Below are 18,511 nucleotides of genomic sequence, written 5' to 3'. Positions count from 1 at the left end.
GTCCGTGCGGACTAAGACATTGTGGCCCTTTAAGAAGGGGAGAAAATGTCCCAAAGCGTTCTCGACCGCTTTCATCTCCAGACAGTTTATGTGTAAGCGCCCTTCCTGGGCTGCCCACAGGCCGAAGACTGGCCTGCCCTCGTAGAGGGCGCCCCAACCTGAGTTGGAGGCGTCTGTCGAGATTACTTTTCGTTTCAAGACCGTTCTCAGATCCACGCCTGACTGATACCAGTCTTCCACCTTCCAGGGCTCCAGTGCTGTAACACAGTTCTGAGTCACCCTGAGGCGAATACGGCCAGAGGTCCATGCTCGAAGCGGGACCCGTGTTTCCAGTCAGTGCTGTAGAGGGCACATGTAAAGCAAGCCCAGTCGAAGCACTGCCGAGGCCGAAGCCATAAGACCCAGCATCCTCTGAAAACTTTTGAGAGGAAAGATGCTGCCGGCCTTGAAAGACGCTGCTGAGCGTTGTATTCGCAGCGCGCGCTGTGACGTCAGTTGCGCTGTCATTGATACAGAGTCCAAATCTGTCCCCAGAAAGGAAATTTTCTGGCTGGGAGACAGCGAGCTCTTGGTCCAGTTGATTTGGAGACCCAAATCCTGTAAGTGGCTGAGTAATAAAGCTTTGTGGGCTACAAAATTAGAATAGAATTTTGGGCTACTGCGCTAGAATTAGCCAGTCGTCCAAATAGTTCAATATTCGCATCCCCCATTGTCTCAGGGGAGCGAGCGCCGCGTCCATGCACTTCGTGAATGTACAAGGTGCCAAAGATAGACCGAACGGCAGGACGGTGTACTGATAGCTCTGACCCTCGAAGGCGAATCGCAAGAAAGGCCTGTGATGGGGCGTTATTTGAATCTGAAAATAGGCATCTTTCAGATCCACTGAGATAAACCAGTCTCTCGGGCGTATTTGCGCGAGAATTTGTCTGGTCGTGAGCATCTTGAACGATCTCTGCATGAGGGCTTTGATCAAATGCGTGAGATCTAGGATGGGTCTGAGACCGCCATCCTTCTTTGGGACGAGGAAATATCTGCTGTAGAAACCTGAATCGCTCTGTATCAGAGGGACGTTTTCTATAGGCCCTTTTTTCAGCAGTTTTGCAATCTCGGCACGAAGTAGATGTGCTACTTCTTCTTTCACCGTAGTTTCGACCCTGGCTCGAAAGCGCAGGGGTCTGCGAGCGAACTGCAGCGAATAGCCTCGTTTTATAGTGTTCAAGTACCCAATCTGACACGCCCGGAATCATTTCCCATGTTTTTATGCTTAAAGCTAGAGGGAGAATGGTATCTGGGCTCTGGTCGCTGTGTGTGCGGTACATAGCATACAGTGTTTGCTAGTGGGTGCGCGCTCTCTACACACAGAACACATTTTGTGTTTACTGATGGGCTTTCTGCACACAGAACACGTTTCGCGTTTATTGATAGGGGCTCTAAGTGACTGTGTGTCACAGAGCGACCCGTGTTTGTGAGTAGGGGTGAGCACTGTACAGCGGGCACATTTCCTACATTTAAAACACATGCGGCGTGAGCCGGTTTCATTGATATGGGCCGTGAATGAGTGTGTAACACTGAACGGGCCGTGCTTATCAGGGGTGCAAACAGCGCGCTTTTCGGCGCCTCCCGCTTTTTTCATGTCAGTTTGGGTGACTTGTGTGAATCGAGCAGATCCGAAGAGTTTTTTTTTAAGGAGGGGGGGGGGGTCTGATTATAATTTAACCAACAGTAATTCTGGATTGCGTCCACCAATAAGTAAATAGGAAATGTACTTATTGACTATTGGTAAATAGGAAAGCGAATCAGAACACTGCGCGCCAAACCAGCGGTATGTGCGCAAGCGTGAACCACTAGTGTTTCTGTCTCACTCTGGATCTGCCGCTGCATCACATTTCTCCCTGCGTGGCATGGAGTGTCCGTTTTTATGTCGGCTCTCATGTTAACTGGTTAGAGCTTGTGTTAGAGCACAATGCCTGTGTGACACACACACTTCTCGAGCCGCGCCGAAACCGCGTGCTGGAAGTTTTCAGACAAAATAGAAGGCGCAAATACATATTAATAAATTACATTTTGATGCTTGAAAGTCTCTCGGTTTTGGCAAATGCATACATAATTGTAATTTAAAAAATAGGCCTAATTATCGATTTTCAAATATTGCCCCTGTCAATAGGCCTACAGAACGAAATATTCTGTAGCCTATTTTGCCGTCAATACTGCCGACGTTGTCTTTGCTGTATCAGGCTATATATATTATGTTTAACATCCAAATGTAGATGGTACAGAGCCACAGTCGCAGACAGCACGTGAAGTTCATGAACACCGAATTCCCTTTTCTTTCTTATCTATTTGTGTTTGAACAGACATGTGCACGAAAAAATAAGCCAGTGTCCGTCTCAACGACTTTCCCCGTAAACGCAGTCAAAATAAAACGGATGCGTGTCATTACCGGTATTAGATACGTGCATTCGTCTTAAAGGGACAGCGCCCAATATACCTGCAGCTGTTTGTGTCACCAAAGTTAATCAAACAACAAAAGAGAAAGAGAAAATAATACTTAATACAGTTAATTTACCTGAAAAACATAAAGCACTGCTTTATTTCAAGTGTTTATTTGTGTTTTATTTTATTTATATTTGTATTTTGTTTAGTTTCTATGCAGATGCACTAGGCCTACTCTACACAATTACCCCAATCATCCTAGAATTATTAATTCTTTACAAAAAGAGCTATTCAAATCATCAGGTGAAAATGTTTTCAGGAAGTAGCAGTAAAGCAAGAAGAAGAAGTGCAAGATAGTTTTTATAAATTTCATTTGACTCCATGTGCCTATAGGGGTGGGTTGGTGGTGGCAATAGTATCTGGATATTTGCCGCGCGATGAGGGCTTCGATTACCTCTCTCTTTTTTGACCATACATGTGTTTGCACCCCTGGCTTATGTGTAGGGGTGAGCACTGGGAAGTGGGCACAATTCCTACATTTATAACACCTTCGGCGTGAGCCGGAAAGACAGACATAATGCTCTTTTTGAGATTTATCTGGGTGGCCGTGAAAACGGCCTTTGGGTACAGGCGAGCGGGTTGTGTAACGGGCTCGTTGGCTGTGAAATACACTTCTCCAGTCGCCTCTGCTGAGAGAACTGAGAGAGCGCATCTGCCTTGCAGACAGAAGCCGGCCATCTTCTCGCCACTTCAGCCGCCGTTCCTGCTGCGCTATCTAGGCACTTCGGCACTTCATCCCGAAACGCTCTAGTTCCGCGACGGGCCGCTCCAAGAAACCGGAACACAGCGCCACCACCGCCTCTGCTCTTTTAGGATGGCGTGTGTCGCGGGGCGAACACACACAATGCAATACAGTTTAAGAGAAAGGATATGGGCGCCGGATAGCGCAGCAGGAACGGCAGCTGAAGCGGCGAGAAGATGGCCGGCTTCTGTCTGCAAGGCAGATGGCTCATCCCGCTGAGAAGCCTCGTCGATGGCGCAGGCTTCTCCAGAGAACAGCGATGTGAAGTGAACACTTCGCTGAAGAGATGAAAAATCAAAGTACAACCTATCTGGACTCAGCAAATGTCAAACATACCTGAACATTAAACATTAACAGATGTTTCCCTTTACTCAAAAACACATGAAATAACACTTAATTTCAAGATTTACTCTCCATTTCCAGCCATGTGCAAAGCATGCTGGGAACAAACAATGGTGTCTCTAAATAAAACCGCAAATGAGCTAATTCTCTTAAAATAAATAGGAAAAGGGGCTACCTTAATTTTATGAGGTTTATCAGTTCCTCAATTCAAGCCTTAAAATTGTGTATGTTTCCTTAAAAAAAATAGGAAAATGCATCTCTTGGTGTTATTAGTGAAATGTTCTCAATATTTTCAACAAAAACTGAACCACAATTTTCTTAATAAAATATACATAATATTTTTAATGATCACCTCAATTTTTTTAATGAAAATTACAAGACTCATGATTCATTTTTTTACAGTGTATATGTGGTTTCAGCTTCAAAGGGTCAACGCACACCAACCCTGTTTCATGTAAAATCATCACACATGTGAAGAATTCTACATGCAGTAAAAATTTACAGACCTCTAGCTACCGAATGACAGACATTTGGCAGAGCCAAAAGTTCCACAGTATGGAAGAACACAACGACACACAAAGGCTGTTCATAGTCCATATTTAAACCTTGAGACGTGCACCATAATACCAAAGTGTGCTTTAAAAACGTTCTCATTACAGATATGATCAAAACCAACATTTCACTTAACTTTATGATGCATCTGTGTGCCAGCAGGGTAAAAGAAAGGAAGAGGAAAAAGAGATGTGTGCTGTCAAACTGACCAAAAGAATAACACTAAACCAGAAGTGAAGTCTCACTTTCGGCTGTGTGCCGCGCTCTGATTACTGTGATCTTTTATGAAAATAGATTTTTGTTTGCTGTCTCTCTTCATACAGTATTTGTGTGTGTTATGTTGATGAGGGCTTCTCTAATCTATGTTCCACCTCATCAAAACACTTCAGAATGAATCACAACCTGGCAGCCACAAAAATGACTCAAACAGCTGTTTATTTTCAGTCCTGTGTTTACCCTGGATGAATTGCATATTTTAAACTGTTTTGTTTTACTCATTATAACATTTCCATTGGTAGGATATGAATGATTAATCAGTTTGTGTAGTTACAGTTACTGTTTTCTAACCCCAAGTATAATGCTAATTGGTAAACATCCAGGAACTGCATTTATGCAGATTGCTTGGAGAATTTTAAGAGATAGTATGTAAGCTAATTTGACATTTTGTAGCATTAAAAATTGCCTTCAATTGAGGCAATCTTGGACAGTAAACTTTATATTAGTCAATGTAGATCATCTGATACATGTGCAATGTAGAAAACAGATTTAAAGGGCCCCTATTATGGATTTTTGAAAAAGGTTAATACTGAAGGAGCTTATGTATATGGTGATGGGCGTTGTATTCCTATAGGTAGATGTGGATCAGCTGAGGGTCAGCTGATGCGAGCTTGACTAAGGTGACCTGCCAGAACTAACGCTATGCTTGATTTCTGTCAGGACCACTACCGTCAAATATGATTGAAAATTAGAATACAGTTTGGATTGGCGGTATGGTTCCGTTCTGGGCGAGAACTTCCTGCGCATCCATGCAGCCTAGCATGGATAAGAACAGGGAGAGCAGCAATAATCCCCCAAAACAAAACCATATGCCAATATCCCCCAAAACCAACTGACAGCGCAGTCTGGATGCTTTTGTAGTTACCTGAGTGAGCCAAGGCAACAAGCATGTTGCCAATACCTGAAAAGCTTGAGCAACAGCATGTTACCAACAATACCAGAAAGCCTTAAGCAAGTATGTTGCCCTTACCTAGATGGCCTAAACATGTATGTTGCCAATACCCGCATAAGCCATAGCAACAAGCATGTTGTCAATACCCGAAATGTTCAGTAGTAAACATGCATATTGCAATGAATGACATACCACCTGAAATGAAGAAGTGAAAATTAGATATCAAAATGAATCAGCTGCTTGCTTGTTGTATATCCGCAGTCCAGTTCCAGTTTCTTTGAGTGACGCCTGTGAGCTAGAGATGAGAGATGGAGATTTAATTTTCAACTAGATGTACCGCATGGCGGTACAAAATATGACCGCCGCTCAGGCCTGCACTGGCTTTCCACAAAAATAAATGACGTGGAGCAATTTGGCTGTATTGCGTGTTTATGTATATACCTAAAAAAAAAGTAGTAGTATGTGCATGTCTGTCTGTGTGTGTGTGTATGTGTGTGTTTGTGTATATGTGTGTCTGTGTGTGTGTGTGTGTGTGTATGTATGCGTGCGTACATGTGTGTGCGCGTGTGTGTGTTTGTGTGTGTGTGTCTGTGCATGTGGATTTGTATGTGTGTGTGTATGGGTGTGTGTCTGTGCGTGTGGATGTCAGTGTGTGTGCATGCTTGCGTTTGTTTGTATTCCTGCATGTGTGTGTGTGACAGTTAGGGTTGCCAACTTCAGAAAAGGAAAATGCGGGACAATCGTGGTTATTTATAGGAAAATGAGGGACACTCAAAATATTTGTACTGTATCACACAGTGTACGTCATTTCAGTGTCTGCAGTTAAGTTTGTGTTTAAAAGGTTATCAGACATAAACACATTTGTATTGCTTAACCTATTTATGTATTTAATTCTAAAAATAATTTTAATGTCATACATGAAAAAAGTCACATTACAAACAAACCATAGTTCAAAATAACAGCATTTATCTAAAATAGAAAGCTTTTTTAACATTATACACTAGGCTTACAGTTCAAAAGTTTGGGGTTAGTAAGATTATTTTTTGGGAAAAAAAATAAAGAAAGTAATTGCCTACTTTTATTCAGCAAGGATGCATTACATTAATCAAAAGTGACAGTTAAGGTAATGTTACAAAAGCTTTCTATGTACTTTCTAAAAGCTTTAAAACATTAATAATAATCAGAAATGTTTTTTGAGCATATTATTCCCTCAGGTAGATTACATGTTTTCTTGCGTGGCTGGATGTTAGACTCATGAACAATAATCACGTTGTTTGCATTCGCCAAAATTGATTAGCCGAAATCAAAACGTGGACAGTGAAAGGAAATTACCGTTAGCGTGAGACGAGTCCGGCTTGAAGCAGAAGCGACCAGACGGCAGAGGATGTTCGCAAATCAAACAATGATTTGTCTCAAAACAGTGATTAAAAAAAGCTGTGATTGGATGATGACAGGTGTCGGTGATCATTCTCAAGTGTCGTGGTCAGCACTGCTGCGGTTGCTGTTGTATCAGTCAGTGGTTTATCAGCTTGTCAAAAAACGGGACACGGGAGGTCACGCACGGGACAAATAAATTAGGCCCAAAATACGGGACAGTTGGCAACCTTAGTGACAGTATCATCCTAAACCAGCAACCCTTCGCTCAACACCACCATCTACAGGCCGATGAGTGTACAGTCACTAAATGTGCACATAAATGAATTTATTTTATACCCCCCCATGGATGAAATTCTACGAAACTTAGCATAGATTATGATTATGGGCTAGGTTGATGTGGGCCTTTAAGAGCAACATACCATAAAAATTTCTTCATCCTCGGTGCCACGGTTCAGGTAGTTATTTAGGAAAAACTGCATTTTTTGGGTTTGGGGGGGCCCAGTGCGGGGGGGGGGGGGGGAGTGGCCCCCGGGGACCAAACGAAATTTTTCCGTAAAAGTCTAGTGGGGCTACATGCCCACCAAATTTCATGTTCCCCGGTGTTTCGGTGTCCCTGGTATCGTTGACGAAAAAATTCAGTAGATGACGAAAAAAAAAAAAAAAAAAACTTTGACAATCGATTATGGGCTAGGTTGATGTGGGCCCTTAAGACCAACATACCATAAAAATTTCTTCATCCTCTTTGCCACGGTTCAGGTAGTTATTTAGGAAAAACTGCATTTTTTGGGTTTGGGGGGGCCCAGCGCGGGGGGGGGGGAGTGGCCCCCGGGGACCAAACGAAATTTTTCTGTAGAAGTCTAGTGGGGCTACATGCCCACCAAATTTCATGTTCGGGAAAACGGAAAATAACTATGTTTCAATAGCAACTAACATCTTTTAAAGCAAGCCGTTTTAATAGCCACTATATAGCCTTAGAACAAGCAGTGTTTCAATATTTTTTTTTTTTTTTTTTTTTACATATACACAGCTTAAATATACCACCATGTTGAATTTCTGCCTATAAAGATGCAAGCCCTTAAAAAACAAACAAACAATGCATTAAAATTAAAGCACTGTAAAATACAATACACTGTAGCTTTAAGAACGACATGTTTCCAAGAACTAGATAGACCAAGCGTGTCCGAAGTGACTCAACTGAATTGTGACTGTTTGCTGTCTTTTTTAAAGCTGTGCCGCAGCAGAATATTTCCGTTTGCACCATGAATTGTTAATTCATATCAAACAGCTGCTTGAATCTGTGCTGCATAGCGCTAAAAGCACAGCGTGTGCAACGCGATCAGTTGCTAATGACAACACATAGTAACGCACATAGCCATATGATCGCATAAGCCTAGCAAGAGCATTTTAATGAAAATGACTAAGTTAGAATAGCCCAAGCCACGTGTATAGCATTAGCAACAAGCATGTTGCCAAAACCCTGATAGATTTTAGCAATGAGCATTAAAAAGGAGCTTAGCTTAGCTTTGTGAAGACTTTCAGAGATGAATGGAGAATGAATCACGTCGAGTCCTGTGTCAATAATGCGGCGATGCGAGCAGCAATGCAGACTGAGGTCACTTCCAAATCAGGCAACTTATGATCAATGCGGCAAATCTCGTGTTCAAGTTTAAGATGAATCTGAGGTGAAATCTTTGTGGGGAACGAATTCCTCTTGCTAAATTCCCGATTGCACGATTCCTTGTGAGATGATGTTGTTTGCCTGCCGAATTTCGCCATTTAATTAGCTCCTGAGAAACGCGATAGCTGCTGATAATACTGAAAGAGCTTATATATGTAGGCTATATGGTGATAGGCGTCGTATTCCTATAGGTAGAAGGTCAGCTGATTCCTGAGGGTCAGCTGATGCGAGCTTGACTAACGTGACCTGCCAGAACTAACGCTACGCTTGATATTTGGTCTTGGCAGTATGGATCTGCTATGCTGCTGCTGCTGTAGAGCAAGCTACTGCTATTACATTCACAGACATTGCTGTGAGCATGTAAGACATGCTGCTGCTGCTTCACATGTAACATACATGAATTAATCCCCCAACAAAGCAGGAGGCAAGAGAAAAGGGCAGAGCCCTCTTCAACACAAATATCTAATCAGATCATTTACAAGTTGTATACATTGTAAATAAACTTTATGTGCTGTTGAGTGAGAAAACAAGCTGCTGCATGGGCAGATATGCAGATATCTGCACAACGATAATAGACAGGAAGGGATAGAACCAACACCCCCCAAAACAAGCAGGGGCCTGTTTCAATAAGGAGGTTCAAGAGTTGATTGAACTGACTCCGAGTTAAGCGCGTGCACCACGACTATGAAAAGCCAAGATCAATGGAGCTCCGAAATTACTATTCACCATGGCAACAGCACTGACAAAAAGACGTCAGCATACTTACGAGTCTATACGTAAGGGATATTGTAGAGCGAGGCGGTTGTTATAGCGAATACAACCCCAACAGGCTGATCAGGACCCCGACGCGAAGAGGAGCCGCTTATTACATGGCTACTTACCAAATAAATCAATAATTTGGCACAAAATATTGATTTGAAAAGGAGTTTATTGATTTAAAAACGATTGTATTGCTTCCACTAAAGAAAATAGTCCGTTCCGTCTCTACGGTTAGAATCCTGCGTCCATAGCAACGCTCTGTTTTTCATGACAACGTGTGTTATACTTACCAGCGGTCTGTTATCAAGAAATAACAGACCACATTCTACATTAGAATTCAACCAAGCCATGTGTGGCGAGGTGATAGATCGGGTAAATTACAGTTAAACTTATGAGGAAAAGTATAACTAAATGGAGAGCAGACTACGCCACCCCGTTTCACTAAACGGGGAAAGTTATACAAGACACGCTGGTTCGTGACCACAGACGACAAGAGACGTGGATCTGAATACAAAAATACTTCATTTTCACAACAATAATTTAAAATGTATAAAATTGACTCAGAGGGCAAGAGTTTACACCACTATGGTGTGTACCAAATGAAATAAAGAAAACAAAACCACTTTCAGGCTGAGGCTTACCAGTAGGGAGCTAGCTGGGCAGTGAGCATCCTAAAACCACACCACTCACCAAACTCCACACAAACACTCACACTTGCTAAGTGAAAGAAACGCAGGTGCCAACGGCAGAACACTCGGTGAAGGAGACACCACCACCAAAAAAAGGGCACAAACAGCTAGCTTCCCTACACCGGGGGCCTTCAGCTTCTGAAAGGACAAAAAAAAAAAAACAATATATACACTCACAATTAACCAACAGACACACATTCTAACAAAACATAGTACAGTAAGTTCAACCTACGAGGATCAACAATTGGCAAATTACTGGCCAAATGATGAAGCGATTTTTTTTTACAACAGACAGAACAACAAAATACATCAAATACAAATGAACACCCAATTATTTGGGCTTCCACCAAATTAAAACACAAAACACATCCAAAAGTAATTAGTAAATAAAAATAGAAAAATCAAAACATTAAACAAAACAATTGGTTTTCTCAGGTACAGGATATTACTCACTTTTCCCTAGTCACCAGGAAAGACCTGTACCCCAAAGAAACACACAAACTGCTGGTGGCGATATAACAGGTGGGGCTAATCATATCCATTAACTGGCTCACGTTTAAGTGACAACGCCGAGACCATAGTTAGCCACTCTACACCTCTACCACCAGCATTAGCATAAGCTATCACAATACAGAGGACAAATAAATCACAAGGACATATCAGAAAAATATAAAGAAACGGTCACACCGTAGAATAAATGGCAGCAGAACAAACAGTGCAGTCTTAACGACGTTGTCTATGGAGCATTTGCCCCGCAGTCCACAGAGACGAACTGCTCACGAGCAGATTGATGCACTAAAGATAGAAAGTTTATGAACGAATTGAAAACACCCAATCTCATAATGCTCAAGTGGTTAGATATACATACCCAGAAGTCGATCGCTAGACCCACAGATAACTCAGTTACTCACAGCTTCGTTCATGATAGGAAGCTCACAAATGTACAGCTGCTCCATCCGATCATTCACATGGGCTGTGGTGAAAGACAGCCTACACCAAAAAGCAAGGTCACACCAGTCCCAGCCATAACCTGGCTAAACAGATACATAACCACTTTACTGGTGCATGTGCGCTAGCAGCAACATTAGCCAAACAGCTAGGTACATACCTCCCACAGAGCTGCGCGCGCACAAACAGAGGCGATCGTAACAATGATGCATACCCAGGTGGCCTGAACTCCACCTTAAATAGGCCAGGGACGGCCGCCAATAGGCGCTCACGCCCATCAATTAGATGACAACACTTACTAGGGCGGGATCTAACCCCGCCCTGCCACAATCTACCCCTAGCTCTTGCGTCGTCGCCCCGACGATGGACCAACTCCACCTACAGCCCAGAAATTACCCAGTGCCAGGGCTTAGAGGGCAGAGACAAGAATTAAACACAGGAGCCACCATAGCGACACCGTACTTAAAATCATTCACAGGAGATGAATACACGTCGCCAAACTTAAAATCATCTTACAGGTGCCATTATATAAACAGAACCTCATGCCAGTATAACAAAAACTAGGAACTTCAAGGTTTAATGACAGCCCGGAAAAAGCAGGGCCCTATGATCCAATCCCAAATAACCAATATAAGGAATTAAAAGGCCCATAAACAGCCTGCAGCTACAACCACTAGCACGACTGAAGTCTACCCAGGTTCCATAGTTCAAAAGTTTACAAATACAACTCTCAGTAACAGTAGATACCGTAGAGCTAGTGCGGCCCACGCACAGTACTTAAATTCACCCATCCATATGACAAGATGGGGACATGACAACCCTAAACGGGACAGATTTAAAAAAAAACTGAACTGGTCACTTCCTAACTGCGCATTAGCTCGACAGGAACTAATTTGCGGACAATGCAAAACGGGCCAGGCTGCGCACCCCAAATTTGAGGATAAAACAAGCAAAAGAAGCCGAGGGCGATGGGAAACGCGCTCTGGGAGGCCTATGAGGACAAGGGAGAACTCCAATATTGACTCCCCCTCCCATTGCTTCATTAAAAGGAATGGCTCTTGTAACGAGACCTGCGACTGAGCAACCATACAACTCCCCCGAAACTGAACCAATTCTGCCTGAGTCTTTACGCTCCCCCTCTGAGCAATACTTGATCTCTTCCCTTGCCTCCCCTTCTAAGTGGGGAAACAAATAAAAGGCCTTACTCGGTGTCAGAGAGGTGACGAACGCGCATCCAAACCTTGGCCCCTTCAATACTAAGGCCACCCATTCCTCTTCCACACTTTAGCTACAGGGGCACTTACCAATGAAAGAATAAGTCCGCGATAACGGCTAGATTTCATAGACAAGACATGCACTGCTGTTCTGCTGCCACTCCTCACCAAGAAAAAGTCAATCCTACAATACAAAAAAAGAAAAAAAAAAAAAAACTAACACAACAACAAACAACTGTATATACGCCCACGTCTCTGTCTTAAATGTGGAAACCCTGCCGACTATACGCCAAGATTGTGGCGAGGTGATAGATCGGGTAAATTACAGTTAAACTTATGAGGAAAAGTATAACTAAATGGAGAGCAGACTACGCCACCCCGTTTCACTAAACGGGGAAAGTTATACAAGACACGCTGGTTCGTGACCACAGACGACAAGAGACGTGGATCTGAATACAAAAATACTTTATTTTCACAACAATAATTTAAAATGTATAAAATTGACTCAGAGGGCAAGAGTTTACACCACTATGGTGTGTACCAAATGAAATAAAGAAAACAAAACCACTTTCAGGCTGAGGCTTACCAGTAGGGAGCTAGCTGGGCAGTGAGCATCCTAAAACCACACCACTCACCAAACTCCACACAAACACTCACACTTGCTAAGTGAAAGAAACGCAGGTGCCAACGGCAGAACACTCGGTGAAGGAGACACCACCACCAAAAAAGGGCACAAACAGCTAGCTTCCCTACACCGGGGGCCTTCAGCTTCTGAAAGGACAAAAAAAAAACAATATATACACTCACAATTAACCAACAGACACACATTCTAACAAAACATAGTACAGTAAGTTCAACCTACGAGGATCAACAATTGGCAAATTACTGGCCAAATGATGAAGCGATTTTTTTTTACAACAGACAGAACAACAAAATACATCAAATACAAATGAACACCCAATTATTTGGGCTTCCACCAAATTAAAACACAAAACACATCCAAAAGTAATTAGTAAATAAAAATAGAAAAATCAAAACATTAAACAAAACAATTGGTTTTCTCAGGTACAGGATATTACTCACTTTTCCCTAGTCACCAGGAAAGACCTGTACCCCAAAGAAACACACAAACTGCTGGTGGCGATATAACAGGTGGGGCTAATCATATCCATTAACTGGCTCACGTTTAAGTGACAACGCCGAGACCATAGTTAGCCACTCTACACCTCTACCACCAGCATTAGCATAAGCTATCACAATACAGAGGACAAATAAATCACAAGGACATATCAGAAAAATATAAAGAAACGGTCACACCGTAGAATAAATGGCAGCAGAACAAACAGTGCAGTCTTAACGACGTTGTCTATGGAGCATTTGCCCCGCAGTCCACAGAGACGAACTGCTCACGAGCAGATTGATGCACTAAAGATAGAAAGTTTATGAACGAATTGAAAACACCCAATCTCATAATGCTCAAGTGGTTAGATATACATACCCAGAAGTCGATCGCTAGACCCACAGATAACTCAGTTACTCACAGCTTCGTTCATGATAGGAAGCTCACAAATGTACAGCTGCTCCATCCGATCATTCACATGGGCTGTGGTGAAAGTCAGCCTACACCAAAAAGCAAGGTCACACCAGTCCCAGCCATAACCTGGCTAAACAGATACATAACCACTTTACTGGTGCATGTGCGCTAGCAGCAACATTAGCCAAACAGCTAGGTACATACCTCCCACAGAGCTGCGCGCGCACAAACAGAGGCGATCGTAACAATGACGCATACCCAGGTGGCCTGAACTCCACCTTAAATAGGCCAGGGACGGCCGCCAATAGGCGCTCACGCCCATCAATTAGATGACAACACTTACTAGGGCGGGATCTAACCCCGCCCTGCCACACATGTAATAAGTAAGTATAATTCTTAATCACTGTCATATTATCCGGTGAAAACTGACAGTGGTAAGTTATTGAACTAATACTCCTTTTCATGGTATCCCAAGGGCAAAAAAAAAAAAACCTCCCTGCAAATAAAAAGTAACTATAAAACCATAATTCAATCAGTTAAATCTTTAAGCAAAAAAGGTTAATGGGTGTAGGCCACATTACTTTACAAACATTTGACACATTAAATAAATATCATTCAGTGTCTATTTCAATGTGCAGCAGCTTTTTCCACATAATGCTCTTTTCACATAATTAAATGTTCTCTAATCCAACCTGTATCTGTAACGGTCACCAGCTGGAGTGCCCTTGAGAGCCACCAGAGGGCACTCCACACCAGACTCTCACGTTCACTCACAGACTACATCTCCCATCATTCTCTGCCTGGACTCATCAGCACTCATTATCACATTCACCTGTATCTCATTATCTTGTTTAGTTCACCCCATATAAGCCTGGTTCACCCCTTCACTCACTGCAAAGTTTTGTTTAGTGTCACACTGCAACTCTGAGCTTTTTCCTGGTTTTCTTGTTTCTTGGTTTTTGGATTTCTTGCCTGTTTCTTGGATTACTCTCTTGCCTCTGACCCCTGCCTGTCTTGTTTTTGTTTTGTTTGTTTGGACTGTCTACCTGTGTTTTGACCCATTGCCTGTTTATTGGATTACATGTCTGGATTGCCCCTTAATAAAGCTGCAATTGGATCTCACCTTCGAGTCTCGGAGCAGTTTCGCGACAGTATCATTTCTTAATTAGGGTAATAAAGTTAACATTTGACTTCTTCTCAGCCAACGGCAAGAAAGCAGAGGCTCGCAAAATAGGGGGATGAAGAGGAGATGGCCACAAAACCAAGTATTGAAATAATATTAAGATAAGAATAGGAAAAAGAATAACTGTTGCTTTTTTATTTGTAGAAAATAAAGATGACTAAATCATGAATAATTTGTTTATTTGACTGCTGTGGTGGTGGTTACGGCATATACTGTATATCTTCCATTCCATCTGGCATCCTTCCATTCTTTACAGTAATCTGTTTCATTTTCGGAAGGTGTGATGATGGGAATATGTGTCATCAATGCCTCTAACCACATTGGAAATATTAGGTTACTTCCAGAGGTTGCAGCAAGATGTTATCGAATGTAATTTATCAGATTAGCCTAATTTAAACCGATTTTTACACTATAGACCTCAGTCCTGTGAAACTGGCTCTCACGGGTTTGTGCCCAGGAAACAACACAACAATTCTAAGAGACTGTGAGAGCGAGGCACACTTTCCTTCCCACTGTTACAGCAGCCTTACTAATGTGCTCTACATCTCCGATGTTATATAGCAGCCATATCACCCTGTAGCCCAAGACTGGTTGCCCACTGAAGCTAAGCAGGGCTGAGCCTGGTCAGTACCTGGATGGGAGACCTCCTGGGAAAAAACAGGTTGCTGCTGGAAGAAGTGTTAGTTAGGCCAGCAGGGGGTGCTCACCCTGTGGTCTGTGTGGGTCCTAACGCCCCAGTATAGTGACGGGGACACTATACTGCCAAAAGAGCACCGTCCTTCGGATGAGACGTTAAACCGAGGTCCTGACTCTCTGTGGTCATTAAAAATCCCAGGATGCCGTTCGAAAAAGAGTAGGGGTGTAACCCCGGCATCCTGGCCAAATTTCCCCCTTGGCCTCTATCCATCATGGCCTCCTAACCATCCCCATATACTGATTGGCTTCATCACTGTCTCCTCTCCACCAGTAAGCTGGTGTGTGGTGGGCGTTCTGGCGCAATATGGCTGCCGTCGCATCATCCAGGTGGATGCTGCACATCGGTGGTGGTTGAGGAGATTCCCCCCTTCTATGTAAAGCGCTTTGAGGTCTCAGATAAAGCGCTATATAAATGTAACGAATTATTATTATATAGAAAAATGTGATGCAATGAATGAATATTGCACTGCAAAAACATTTTTTTTCTTACTTACAGTAACATTTTTGTCTTGTATCCAGTCAAAATAGCTAAAGATTCAATTAAATCAAGATGCATTTTCTACATAAGAAAAAATACATAAGGTATGTCTTTACTGGAAAAAAACAAAAAAACAAATTTAAGTAAATTTTTCTTATTTTGCAAATTATCTGCCAATGGGGTAAGAAAAATTATATTTTTTCAGTTTGCATTGTTTATCTTTGCAGCGTGAATAAATGAAATATTTAAACCGCCTACACTTTAAAAAAGGGGGAGGAGACCGAAATAAACTTAGCTGTGCTATGTAGATAATGTAATGATTGCTACCAATAAGTTAAAGACCTATCAGCCTGCGCCATCTAGAGCTTCATGCTAGAACTAGGTAAGAATGTCATAATCAACTGCAGGCAGTAGATCCTTTTCCCCTTTAGCACCTAAACTCTGGAACAGTCTTTCTATCATTGTTCGAGAAGCCGACACTGTCAGTTTAAATCTAGACTAAAAACACATCTCTTTAACCTGGCATACACATAGCACATGATCAATTTCTATAATTCAAATCATGTAAAATGATTATTAGGCTGCATTAGGTCAGCCGGAACCGGGAACACTTCCCATAACACCTGATGTACTCCTTACATCATAAGAAGAATGGCATCTACGCATCTACGCTAATATTAGTCTCTCTGTTTATCCTGAGGTTTACTATACTCAGCCATATCCAGATCAGATGCAGATGAACACGTTATCAAAATGATTACATTCACATGCATCCAAGGAAACGGCTAAAACGCTGTACTATGCATGCCGGACAAGTAATTGGCAATGTCACTTTGTAAAGAAATACGGTAACACTTTACAATAACAGTAAATTAATAATCATGTACTAATGCCTGAATTAATAGTTACTTCAACATGAACTCATGATTAGTGAAAACACACTAATCATGAAACAATGAAGAGCGATCCTTAACTATGACATGTCCATGCATGAATAACAGCAGCCTTAAAGGTGCTCTAAGCGATGTTGGGTGACGTCACTTCTTGTTGACGTTCAAAGTATTGTCAAACAAAACACAGGCTAGCTCGACCAGTTTTTGGGGAACCGATTCCTCAGGAACTGTTGTAAGTCTCAGTAGGTTGAGTTTGATGCGAAAGAGAATATCACAAAACAGATTAAGATAAATTATTAATTTAGTATCCTTTGATGAGGATCAGTGAAAATAATGACAAACTAATCCTGTGCCATTCAGTAATGTTTATGACAAAGCTGCAGATGTCAATAGTTTAAATTATGACTATTAATGAATAGTATTAATATTTTTTTTACATTTATTTCAAATACGGAACCTGATTGATTTAGTTTACCCCTAAATGTTAATACATGACCTATCAAACATGTACTAACATGTAGTTAAGGCTGCCGTTATTCATGCATGAACCCTTATGTGTAACAGAATCCACTGGAGGCAAGTTGAAGTGAGAACCCAAGTGCAGCTCTAATTCCAAAACATGATCAGACATAAAACAAAGTCATGGCGTGGCATGGAACTCAAAACATGAACATGAACTTACAAGACAACACTGGTTACAGGAAACATGACAAAGACATGAGACATGACCAAAACAAGACGTGACAATATGAATCCTGTCGTAGTTAAGGATTGCTCTTCATTGATTCATGATTAGTTTGTTTTCACTAATCATGAGTTCATGTTGAAGTACCTATTAATTAAAGTATTAGTACATGATTATACATGTACTGTTATTGTAAAGTGTTACCAGAAAGACTATGTGCCCACGCACATACGTATTCATACATGTAATACGCATGTGCATGCCATCACCGTTTTCCCAGATTCACATTTTTGAAGTTTACACGGAGATGATAACGGTACCACTTTCAAAACCCATTTTTAAAAATGTGCACTTGTATACTTCAAAGTTTGCGTTCTCAGGCCACCAAAACGCTGTTGTCGTGTAAATGAATAGCAAAAAACGTTTTCAGTTGAAAATAGTTGAAAAAGTTAACCCTCTGGGGTCTGAGGTGTTTTCTGGGCCCTGGAGGTGTTCTGACATGCTCTGACATTTATGCTTATTTCTGTTACTTGTAACACTTTCATGGCTAAAGTCTGATTACAGTGAGTACACAAATAAAAGTAGACATTTAACAGTTTTGAATTATGTATAACACTTGTCTGTATGAGAAATATCGATGGAGTTATTTGAGTCTCTTTTACACTGATAAGAAAAAAGCAAGGTGATCATGCCAGCGCGACCGCCGACCACATGGAGTTAAGTAGGACCTAAGCTTCCCTGCAGTTCTTTGGGGTTTTTAGAGCCTGGGAGATTTACCGGACAACTGAAAAATGATGTCCTGCTCTTGTCTGGCCTTCCTGCATGGGTAAGAATATGAATGTAGGCTCCCCTTTTGGAGGAGCGCAACATCAAGGTTGTAGACTGAAAGGCTAATTACTGATGTTTTAGCACCTTGCATGCTTCCTTTTGTAGCTGCTCTTTATGAGACCCCTTTAGAGTTGAGTAATATGAACTTGAGCATGGCGGACAATTTGTATTCCACGTTTAGTTTACCTCCCTCCCCAATTGTTGTTGGGTCTCTTAAAGTAGGGTATTTTGCTCCCCTTTGCATCTTTCTAG

Source organism: Scardinius erythrophthalmus, assembly GCF_964197995.2.
Source record: "Scardinius erythrophthalmus genome assembly, chromosome: 10".
Taxonomy (NCBI): domain Eukaryota; kingdom Metazoa; phylum Chordata; class Actinopteri; order Cypriniformes; family Leuciscidae; genus Scardinius; species Scardinius erythrophthalmus.
The sequence above is the reverse complement of the archived record's forward strand: the minus strand, read 5'-3'. Positions refer to the sequence as shown.